The 11,990-nt window shown below is 39.2% G+C and overlaps 1 pseudogene; it reads left to right on the top strand.

The window, feature by feature from the left end:
- The first annotated feature begins 252 nt into the window (after window positions 1–252).
- LOC110124061 (olfactory receptor 4A47-like) lies at window positions 253–1,177 on the top strand (annotated as a pseudogene).
- The last annotated feature ends 10,813 nt before the right edge of the window (window positions 1,178–11,990 follow it).

Raw genomic sequence — 11,990 nt, 5'->3', positions numbered from 1 at the left:
ACCCTTAAGACGGCTCTTATTACATGGGCATGGAATTGTCTGAATCCTCATTATGTATCATACCATGGAGAGTAGGGAACTATGTCTCATTCAACTTGGTAATCTGAATATTTATGACACATTGCATGCAAATACTCCACAATACTCTTTTAATTGAATAGATTAAAAAAGGTTGAGATCCTAGTACATTATAAGTTTTCCTTTTTCATAGGTGAACTGCTAATATGTGAAGTCAGCTCCTGTACAGACTAGATGGAACCAAGGAACAATGTAACTTACTTTGTCCTCCTGGGCCTCACACAGAATCCAAAGGAGCAGAAAGTCCTTTTTGTTATGTTCTTGTTCTTCTACATTTTGACTGTGGTGGGCAACCTGCTCATTATCATGACTATAACTGTCAGTAAGACCCTGAACTCACCAATGTACTTTTTTCTTGCTGCTTATCATTTATAGATTTAATTTATTCCTCTTCTATTACCCCTAGATTGATTTCAGACTTGTTCTTGGGGAAAAAATACCATATCCTTTGAATCTTGCATGACCCAGCTATTTACAGAGCACTTTTTTGGTGGATCCGAGATATCTATTCTGCTGGTGATGGCCTATGACCGCTATGTGGCCATCTGTAAGCCCCTGCATTATCTGGTGATCATGAGGCAGAGGGTGTGTGTTGTGCTGCTGGTGGTGTCCTGTTTTGGAGGTTTTCTGCACTCAATTATTCAACTTAGCACTATTTATGGGCTCCCATTCTGTGGCCCCAATGTCATTGATCACTTTATGTGTGACATGCACCCATTATTGAAACTCGTCTGTAATGACACCTATGTCATCGGTGTCTTAGTGTTGGCTAATGGAGGACTGATGTGCATTATTTTATTTCTGCTCTTACTCGTCTCCTATGGAGTCATCCTGCACTCTCTGAAGAACCTGAGTCAGGAAGGGAGGCGGAAAGCCCTCCAGACCTGTGGTTCCCACATCACTGTGGTTGTCTGCTTCTTTTGTTCCCTGCATTTTCATGTATGCAAGACCTGCTAAGACCTTCCCCATTGACAAATCATTGAGCGTGTTTTATACAGTCATAAGCCCCATGTTGAATCCATTAATTTACAGTCTAAGAAATTCTGAGTTGACCAATGCTATGAAGAAACTCTGGAGAAAAATATGTCTTATCAAGTAGCAAATAATTGCATTATTCATAGTGAAGAACGTAATGCAGTGTTAGGGCCAGTCTCCTTGGAATGTAAAAGTTTTCATAAATCTGATGCAAAATTTCCATTTCTATAAATGATTTATGATAATATAACTAAAAATAGAACTACATGTCTGTGTATTAATAATAGTTTATATGCTAAAATGTAACCTTTTAATGTCTGTTTTATTATTCTATCTAGAAAGCTGAAATGCAGTAGGGAATCAAAGATAATATTAGTCAATGAAATTTTTGCAGTTGCACTATTTTCTTTTTACTAATTTTTATTTAATTTCTGATTTACTTTCAATACAATCTCATTCTTAGTTTTATTTTAGTGATATTCTTTTATTGCATCTTTTTTATTATATAGTTAAAATATTTAATGCTACACAGATTATCCTTTTTGTGCAATGTTATTTTCATTACATATGACATTTTAAGGTAATATTTAATTTTAAATAAATTATTGAATATATGCTAGATATTAGTACATATAAAATATATTTAAGCAAAATTCAGTACTGCAGAATAAACCTTCCAAGTCCATCCCAAACAAGAGCCCCTCCCATTTCTTCCAGATGGAGTCACTCAAACAATAATCTTTGCAAAAATAACTGTGTTTGTAACTGTGTTTCCATTTATGAATTTTGAATTTCACTCCTGAGCCTCCTGAAGGTCTTTACATATCTGTTTATATAGACTTAACTCATTCTCTTTCCTCATTCTGCTTAACTGTGGTTTGAAGATACACTGACATTGATGTATTAAATCCTGTTCATGTTTTCCTTGATCTTTTTCTATGAGAAATAATTATGCAGTGAAATCTTTTTGAAATTGTCTAAGTTTGAGTGCCTCGAAGTGGAACAGTTGAGTAAATTGGTATGTGTATTTAAAAGGCTGATATTTATGGTTATTGCCAAAATGCAACTCATGACCAAAATTGATACCACTGTCAGTGGAAATTTTTTTTGATCACATTCTGAACAACCAGTGCTTGATAAGCATTTGTAGTATATAAAACTCTGATTAAGAAATTGTTTTATTTGTGTACTTTAAAATATTCATTGTATTGGCATATAGTTGATTTACAATATAGTGATAGTTTCAGGTGCACAGTAAGTGATTGAGTTATATATAGTCATTATTTTTAGATATTTTTCTCAAATAGGTTATCACAGAATATTGGGTAGAGGATTCTGTACTATATAATAGTTCCCTGTGCTGTAGAATAGTCCCTTTGAGAGGGTAACAGGCAGGAAGGCCAGGGGTCTCCAAATGGAGGAAATAGGCTGCAAGTGTCAGACATTTTTCTCTCTCTTAAGTGGCAGGAGGAAACAAACTAGTGATATTTTTTTCCTTCTCTATACAAATTTAAAAGGAGGTTTCTCTTAAAATGCTGTGTTGCCATGACACCTGGTTTCACCTGAAGCTAACTATTCTCAAACCTTGAGTTAACCAATACATTTTTTCTTATGGAAATGTTTGTCTTAAGCTATGGTAATGTACCCCAGACTGTCTTCCAGTTCCACCAAATGGCTCAGAACCGACTTGACAAACCAGTATGTTATACTCATACATTGTTCTCCTAATCTATGTAAATGAAACTATTTGTATGGTAATCTGCCTTTCTACAAGATTCAAGTCAATCGTTTTATGGCCTGGGATGAATCATCTGGTGCCAGGATTATCACAAAATGCAATTTATGGATGAGGGGCCTGGTGCCATTCTGAGTTTTAAGACATTCCTTTCTTTTCATTAACAGACTGCTAGTGACTATATATGGAGAAGGCAATGGCACCCCACTCCAGTACTCTTGCCTGGAAAATTCCATGGATGGAAGAGCCTGGTGGGCTGCAGTCCATGGGGTCTCGAAGAGTCAGACACGACTGAGTGACTTCACTTTCAACTTTTCACTTCTATGCATTGGAGAAGGAAATGGCAACCCACTCCAGCGTTCTTGCCTGGAGAATCCCAGGGATGGGGTCGCATAGAGTCGGACACGACTGAAGTGACTTAGCAGTAGTAGCAGTGACTATATAACATCCAGCTGAAGACTACCAGGGGGGTACTCTTTCTGCCCCCTTCTGATACCTACATCAGAAGTTTTCTCTATCTCCTTTATACTTTAATAAAACTTCATTACACAAAAGCTCTGAGCGATCCAGCCTCATCTCTGGCCCCGGATTGAATTCGTCTCCTCTGGAGGCCAAGAATCCTGGCGTCTTATCATTCAGCAACAACCTTTCATCTTGGGGCTCGTCCAGGATCCTTCAGGACAAGGTAAGGATGCTTGGAGCTCTAGTTCTTTGTTCTCCTAGCAAACACGTTCTCTGCTACACTTTACTAACTCTATGGTGTGCTTGTGTGAATGAATGAAACACCCTGCACAAGCAAGTGAGGAGTCCTGCTTCGAGGTTCCACGGCGACCTCATACAGCTTATGGCAGAAACCTGTTGGGGGTTTATACCGACCTGCCAAGAGGCACCCAACGTCTCCTTCGGGAACCGACCAGAAATGGGCAAAGCATGTGGACTGGACTCTCCTTTCTTGGTCAAACTTTTCGGTCTCTTTGACCATTTCATAACTCCTTGGGAATTAGAAGTACTAACCTAATCTATCAGATCATAGGCTTTCAAGGGGCTTGTGATCTATGTTGCTACTGTGTACTGTGGCCTAGGTCCCAAACTTGGATTGGTAGTCAGGAAGTGCCTAGCCTCACTAGGAATCGAAAGTTCAGAAGCTAGATGGAGCTCTAACTCCAAGAGCATCTCTGAGGTTAAAGGTTACTCAGATTGGAACTGCAATGGTTACCCCCCCCTTTGGTAACACTGGCCCTTAGTGGACCAGAGGAGGCTCTTACACTGGTGAGGTGACGCTTGGAAGGAACATCTCAGTTTTAAGTTCGTACAGGTCTTATTGTGGTCAGGAATATACTCAGGGTCGTGCACAGGCACTCAGGTGACGAATGTTTCCCCCAGCGGTCTTAGCTTGGGAGGCATTCCAGAAGGTTACTCTGATTGCACCCCCGGTGGCATCAGAGGCAAGCAAGGTTTTAATGGTGAGGAGCTGGACGACAGTCAGGGATGCCATCAGGTCTACCCCTGGTGCATCCCCACCCCATCTCGGTGGTAGAACCAGGAGGGACGAGTGTGATGGCTGCATCGGTAAGGGACAGACTAAGTCTGACCAGGAAGGAAAAGCTTTTGGTGTAAAGTCTGTCTACACCCCCATCTAGAGCAGGGAGGGATGCCTCTGGTAGAAAAAATGGCGCTGGTCGCTTTTTTCTCTCTCTTACAGATGGGAGCTAACAATTCCAACCTCATTCCTTTGAACTGTATCCTGAAAAACTGGGATAGATTTGATCCCCAGGGCTTAAAGAAGACACACCTGGTCTTCCTATGTGATACTGCATGGACACGGTACCCACTGGGGGATGGTGAACGGTGGCCAGTTGGAGGGTCTCTTAAGTACAATACTGTTTTACAATTAGACCAAGGAAGATGGGATCAGAGTCATTTTGTCAGATGTATTCTTGAAGGACTCAGGCAGGCACATTCTAAGCCTTTAGACTATGGCAAACTGGCAGCCATCCAACAGGAGGAGAAGGAAGCCCCTGGTAAATTCCTAGATAGACTGAGGGAAGCCCTTTGCAGATTCACTGAGATTGATCCCGAAAGTGAAGAGGGAAAAGTGACCTTAAAAGATAGATTTCTCACTCAGTCAGCTCCAGATATTCACTGTAAGTTATCAAAATGGGCATATGGACCAAATCAGTCTTTAGATAATCTGTTGCAACTGGCTCAGACAGTCTATTATGGTAGGGAATATGAGGAAAAGAAAGAAAGGCAGAGAAAGACAAAGGAACAGGCGGAAGCCTTCTAATGGCTATGAAAACCATTCTTAAACAGCCTGAGAAAAATGCCCAGAGGGACCCAGGTGAAAAGGGATGGGCTTGCTATTAATGTGGAAAGGAGGGGCGCCTCAAGCGGGATTCCCCTCAGGCATCTAAGCCGCCCCGGCTCCATATCCGGTCTGCAAGGGACCACACTGGAGGAGAGACTGCCCCCAGAGGCGTAGGTCTCAGGGGTCATGACTCTCAGACAATCAGGACTGAAGGTGCCTGGGGGTCCCCACACAAGCTCCCATCCTAATTACACCTGAGGAACCCTAGGTATTGATAACTGTGGAAAGCCAATCTGTCAATTCCCTTTTAGGTACTGAGGCAACTTATTCCATGATTACAGAAGCCCCTAGCCCCCACTTTCTTCCCAATCTGCTTCCATAATGGGACTGTCTAGATGAGCCAAAAGGTATTATTTCAGTTATTCTTTATTTTACAACTGGGATTCTGTGCTATTTTCACAAGAGTTTCTGATCGTGCCAGAATCACCCTTACCCATTTCAGGGAGGGATATACTGACCAAGATCCATGCCCCTGTTTTCATGAATATGGAGCCCTCCCTTTCTCTCCCTTTAGTTGAACAAAATGTAAATCCTAGAGTATGGGCTGATGGAAAATCTGTAGGTCGAGCACAAAATACTATTCCTGTAGTTGTCAAGCTCAAAGACCCACACTTATTTCCACATAAGACAGTATCCACTGAAACCTGAGGTTAAAGAAGGGTTAAAACTCATCATTGAAAATTTAAAGGAGCAGGGACTATTAGTTCCCTGTAATAGTCCATGCAACATTCCTATTTTGGGTATAAAAAAATCAAATGGTAAATGGAGACTAGTTCAAGATTTATGAATAATAAATGAGGCTGTGGTTCCTTTACACCCCATGGTGCCTAATCATTTTACTCTATTGTCTGAAATTCCGAACTAGCCAAATATTTCTCACTAATTGATTTGAAAGACGCCTTCTATTCAGTGCCTTTGGCGGAGGAAGTCAATTTCTATTTGCCTCTGAAGACCCTTCAAAGGATCTTCAGCCATCCTCTCAGGTAACCTAGACAGTTTTGCCCCAGGGATTTCGTGACAGTCCTCACTTATTTGGGCAAAGTTTGTCACAGGATCTACAAAACTTTAATAGCTCTGAAGCGGTAGTGTTACAATATGTAGATGATATTTTGCTCTGTGCTGAGACAGAGGAAGCTTGTTCATAAGCCTCAGAAGATTTCTTAAGCTTTCTGGCAGGCTGCGGTTACAAGACATCAAGAGAAACTGCTCAGCTTTGTCAAAAATCTGTTAGATATCTGGGACTAATCATATCAGAAGGGACTAGGGCCATAGGCCCTGAGAGAATTAAACCTATACTAAAGCATCCCCTACCTATGACTTTAAGACAATTGAGATGATTTTTTGGGAATCACAGGCTACTGTCCTATTTGGATTCCGGGTTATGGGGAATTTGCACAGCCTTTATATAAACTTATAGCTGAAACTCAGCAGGCCCAAACTGACAAACTGGTTTGGTCTCCAGATACTCAAAAGGCTTTTAAGGTTCTTCAGACTGCTCTCCTGCAAGCTCCCGCTTTGAGCTTGCCCACAGGGTCAGAATTTAATTTGTTTGTCACTGAAAGAAAAGGTATGGCCTTGGGAGTTTTGACACAACCCCGAGGGCCTCACCAGCAACCTATTGCTTATCTAAGCAGAGAATTAGATGTAATTTCACGTGGGTGGCCCCACTGCCTAAGAGTAATTGGGGCAGTGGCTTTATTAGCACCTGGAGCTTTAAAAATAATTAGTGGATGAAACCTTACTGTACTGACTCCTCATGACATAAGTGGAATCTTAAATTCTAAGGTTAATATTTGCATGACAGACAGCAGACTTCTTAAATATCAGTCATCGTTGTTAGAAGGACCAGTAACTAATCTTAAAGTCTGTGGAAATTTAAATCCCGCCACTTTGCTTCCTGAGAAGGAAAATGAAACACCCGATCACGATTGTTCCCAATTTCTAACTTTAAACTATACAGCTCGGGGGGATCTAATGGATACCCCATTAGACAATCCTGACATGGAAATATTCACAGATGGCAGTTCTTTTGTTCGGGATGGAAAGTGTAAAGCAGGTTATGCCGTGGTGACTGCTGAACAGGTTTTAAAAGCAAAATCTCTCCCCCAAGGGAATGAGTGCTCAGCTAGCGGAGCTTGTGGCTCTGACCCGAGCTCTAGAGTTAAGCAAAGGGCAGCAGTAAATATCTCCACTGATTCTAAGTATGCTTATTTGACTTTGCATGCTCATGATACAATATGGAAAGAAAGGCAGTTTAAAACAGCAACAGGAAAACCTATTAAACATTTCAGAGAGATCCAGAGACTTTTAACTGCTATATATTGTCCTAAAGAAGTGGTGGTTATGCATTGCAAAGGGCACAGCAGGAATGGGAGTAAAATAGCCGCAGGTAACAAGTTAGCTGACTCTCAAGCCAAAAGAGCTGCACTTTATGAAACCCCTTCACTACAGACGCCTTTGATCTGGACAGATCCTGTGGAACAGGAAAAGCCACAATATACTGAGGAAGAATTAGAAAGGAATGTCTTAAAACTCAGAATGGCACCAGGCCCCTCATCCATAAATTGCACTTTGTGATAATCCTGGTACCAGAGGATTCATCCCAGGCCATACAACGATTGACTTGAATCTTGTAGAAGGGCAGATTACCATACAAATAGTTTCATTTACATAGATTAGGGGAACAATATCTGAGTATAACATACTGGTTTGTCAAGTAGGTTCTGAGCCATTTGGTGGAACTTGAAGACAGAGTCTGGGGTACATTAACATAGCTTAAGACAAACATTTCCATAAGAAAAAATGTATTGGTTAACTCAAGGTTTGAGAATAGTTAGCTTCAGGTGAAACCAGGTGTCATGGCAACACAGCATTTTAAGAGAAACCTCCTTTTAAATTTGTATAGAGAAGGAAAAAATATCACTAGTTTGTTTCCTCCTGCCACTTAAGAGAGATAAAAATGTCTGGCACTTGCAGCCTCTTTCTTTCATTTGGAGACCCCTGGCCTTCCTGCCTGTTACCCTCTCACTCTGTTATGCAGTAGTTGATTTTCTATCTCATATGTAGTAGTGTAAATTAATGCAATTAGAACATTCTTCAACACCATAGGCAAAATTAAACTCAAAATGGATCAAAGATATAAATGTAAGGTCAGACACTGTAAATGTTTAGAGGAAAATGTAGGCAGAACACTCTTTGACATAAATTGCAACAGCATACATTTTTGATTCACCTTCTAGAGTAATGAAGATAAAAGGAAAGATAAATACATGTGACCTAATTAAACTTAAAAGCTTTTGCACAGCAAAAGAAACCATAAACAAAATGAAAAGATAGCCCACAGATGGGATAAAAATCTGCAAATGAAACAACTGACAACCCAATAGAAAAAATAGGCAGAAGATCTAAATAGACAGTCCTCAAAGAAAACATAAAGATGGCCAAAAAGCTCATGAGAAGATGCTCAACATCATCACAGTAACTATAAGAGAAATACAAATCATTGTATAATTCAATTACAAATAAATAAGTTTTGTAGAATTTGGACAATTATTCACAAATTTAAAACAATGTCTTATCCTTTCATGAATTGCTTATTAATGGATTGTATGTGTTTTATTTGATTGCCAGTCTTTTTCCAAACTAATTTTTATATACTAAGGAATTATATACTAAGGAAATTATCCTATTTAACAAATATGTGGAATTATTATTTTTTAAACTTGTGATTTGCTTTTTATATTTCTATATTGGACAGAATATTTTTGGCCATATAGAAATATTTTTACATTTATATAGTTAGATTTATCACTATTTTATGTTTTTATGTCTTGCTTAGAATTTTCCCATTTCAATGTTAACAAAATATTTCCCACATTTTTTTCAACATTATTTTTTTAAGCCTCTTTGCTATTTTATATTTAAATTTAAAACCATCCTCACTTCATTTAGATGTAAGGAGTTAGTAGGGAATCAAAGTTTAATTATTTTTATAGAACATAATTATTTCCCCCCATGGCTTTAGTATCCCAACTATGCATTCTAAAATATGGCATGTGTTTTTTTTATCCAATTCAGAACTCTGTTATCTTCAATTGGTCTCTTTATTCATGTGCAGTTTAACACAAGATGTAATCGTAATTAAAATACACTTTGATATCTGGTTGGTCTAGGACTCCTTCATTATTATTTCTTAGCAGAACTAGGTTTATTCATACATATTTATATTTTAAAGTTAAATTTCAATAAGCTAATCTGGTAAAAATCTACATTTACTTAGTATTTTGAATAAGGTTTAATTTATTTTAAAGAGCTAGAAAAAGATTTTGTACCTTCGAATAATTGAGACTTATTATCCATAATCTGAGTAGATCTTTCTACTTAAGTCTTATTTTATGCTCATAAGGCCTATAAAGTTTCTTGCATGTAACTTTAGTCTTTTTGAATTTTTCTTTTTATGTCGCTACTTGAAACTGGATCGTGTGTTCTATTACATTCTCCAAGTGTCTGTGCTTTCAATATAGGAATTTAAAAAAAAAATTAAGATGCAATCTTCATGGTACATCCTTCATACTCTTTAGTTTGCATTCTACAAGTTTTGACAAATACATAAGCTGTGTAGTCACCACCACAGCCAATATGCTGAATGTTTCATCATTTCTGTGTCATTTCAGTACATTTTGCCAAAATGTTTCCCCACTCGCCTTTGTAATCACCTCTTGTCTGCACCTCTAGGTCCTGGAAAACACTGATCAATTTCCATTTTATCAGTGCTGTCATTTTCCAGAATGCCAAATAAATTGAATCATACAGTATATAGTCTCTTTCTTCCAGATTTATTAAGGTATAATTGACGAGTTAAAACTTTGTATATTTCATGTGTACAATGTGATGATTTTATGTACATATAAAGTGATTACCAGCTTTTCCCTGGTCACTCAGACAGTAAATGAATCTGCCTGCAATGCAGAAGACCTGGGTTCAGTCCCTGGGTCTGGAAGATCCCCTGGAGAAGGGAATGGCTACCCTCCCTAGTATTCAAGTGATTACCAAGGTCAAGTGAATTAGCACATCTATTACTTAATTGGCTTCCCTGGTGGCTCAGATGGTAAAGTATCTGCCTGCAATACGGAAGATTCGGGTTCAATCCCTATGGTTTTTTCGATATTTTTGGTGTGTGTTAGTCACTCATTCGTGTCAGACTCTTGGTGACCCCGTGGACTGTGGCCCGCCAGGCTCCTCTGTCCATGGAGGTCTCCAGGCAAGAATACTGGAGTGGGTTGCCATTTCATAGACCTTTTAAAATCTGCTCTCTCAACAAAAGAGACACAGATGTATAGAACAGTCCTTTGGACTCTGTGGGAGAGGGCAAGGGTGGGATGATTTGGGAGAATGGCATTGAAACATGTATATTATCATATGTGAAATGAATCACCAGTCCAGGTTCAATGGCATGATACAGGGTGCTCAGGGCTGGTGCACTGGGATGACCCAGAGGGATGGTGTACCTAGATAGTGTATTAAAAAACAAAGCCATCACTTTGCTGATAAAAGTTCATATAGTCAAAGCTATGGTTTTTTCCGGTATTCTTCCCAAAATAGTTGCTTTCAGCATCTATCTCCCCAAGGTGGGTTCCAATTGCTCCCTGCCTCTCCAAGAAACTCTTTAAGATCAGCCAGTGAGTCTGACCCAAGCTTTTTGTAAATTACTGTTTCTGCACTAGGTGTTAGAGATGTATGGTTTTGTGTGCATTCTTTGAGGTTAGTGTCTCTATTTCTCAAAGTCATCTTTCAATTCTCCCCCAAGTAAGCCCTGCTAGCCCTCAAAGTCAAATTAATTTGTGGTCTTATCTTCATGATGCAGGGTTCTTCGTGTAGGTAACTTTATATGGGGCTTGGACTCCTCACTTCTTGGAAATAAACTCTGAAATGGTAATTATCATCTTGTTTATGGGTCACTTGCTTGAGAGTTTGAGCTTATTTTATTTTTTTAACACCTCACAGACACACCTGCTGGGGTTTTCCTTTCCCCAGTGATTTTTTGTTATTTTTTGGGCACACAACACAGCATGCAAGGTCTTTGTTCCCCAACCAAAGATTGAACCCATGCCCCCTGCAGTGAAAGCACTGAACCTTAACTACTGGACCACCAGAGAAGTCCCGGGAGTATGGGTCTTGAGTATACTATTAATATATCTCCACTCTTCCTACTTGTTTTGTTGCAGTTCCTTCTCTGTATCTTTTGTTGTAGCAGATCATTTATGAGAGTCTTCAGGCTGTTCTCACCAGTAGTTGCTCTGTAGACAGTTGTGATTGTGGTGTACTCACGGAAGAAGGTGAGCTCCAGGTCATGCTGAGCGGCCACATTGCCACCTCTCTCCTACATCTCTGTTCATGCCAGAACCACACTGCTTTGATGACCATAGTTTTGCAGTATGCTTTAGAATCAAGAATGGGAATCCCCGCCTAAGTTTATTCTTTGTCAAGATTGTTTTAGCTATGTGGATTACCTTGAGATTTCATGTAAATTTTAAGAAGGATTTTTTGTTTTTCCTCTATGGAAAACATCTTTGAGGTTTTGATTGGAATTGCATTGAATATGTAGATCCCTTTAGGTAGTATTGACATCTCAATATTCTCAGTATTCCAACTTTTTTAAATTAATGTGTGTCTTTTGCAATATCTTTCAGCAACATTTTGCAGTTTTCAACATACAAGGCTTTTGCCTCCTGGTTTAAGTTTATTCTTCTGCAGGTTATTTATTGTAAATGAAATTTTCCTAGTTTGATATTTGAGTTGTTAATTGATATTATAACAGTTCAAGATTCTTTCATG

This window comes from Odocoileus virginianus, unplaced genomic scaffold, assembly GCF_023699985.2.
Source record: "Odocoileus virginianus isolate 20LAN1187 ecotype Illinois unplaced genomic scaffold, Ovbor_1.2 Unplaced_Contig_71, whole genome shotgun sequence".
In the NCBI taxonomy this organism is placed as follows: Eukaryota; Metazoa; Chordata; class Mammalia; order Artiodactyla; family Cervidae; genus Odocoileus; species Odocoileus virginianus.
This window is presented reverse-complemented; position numbering and strand designations above follow the sequence as displayed.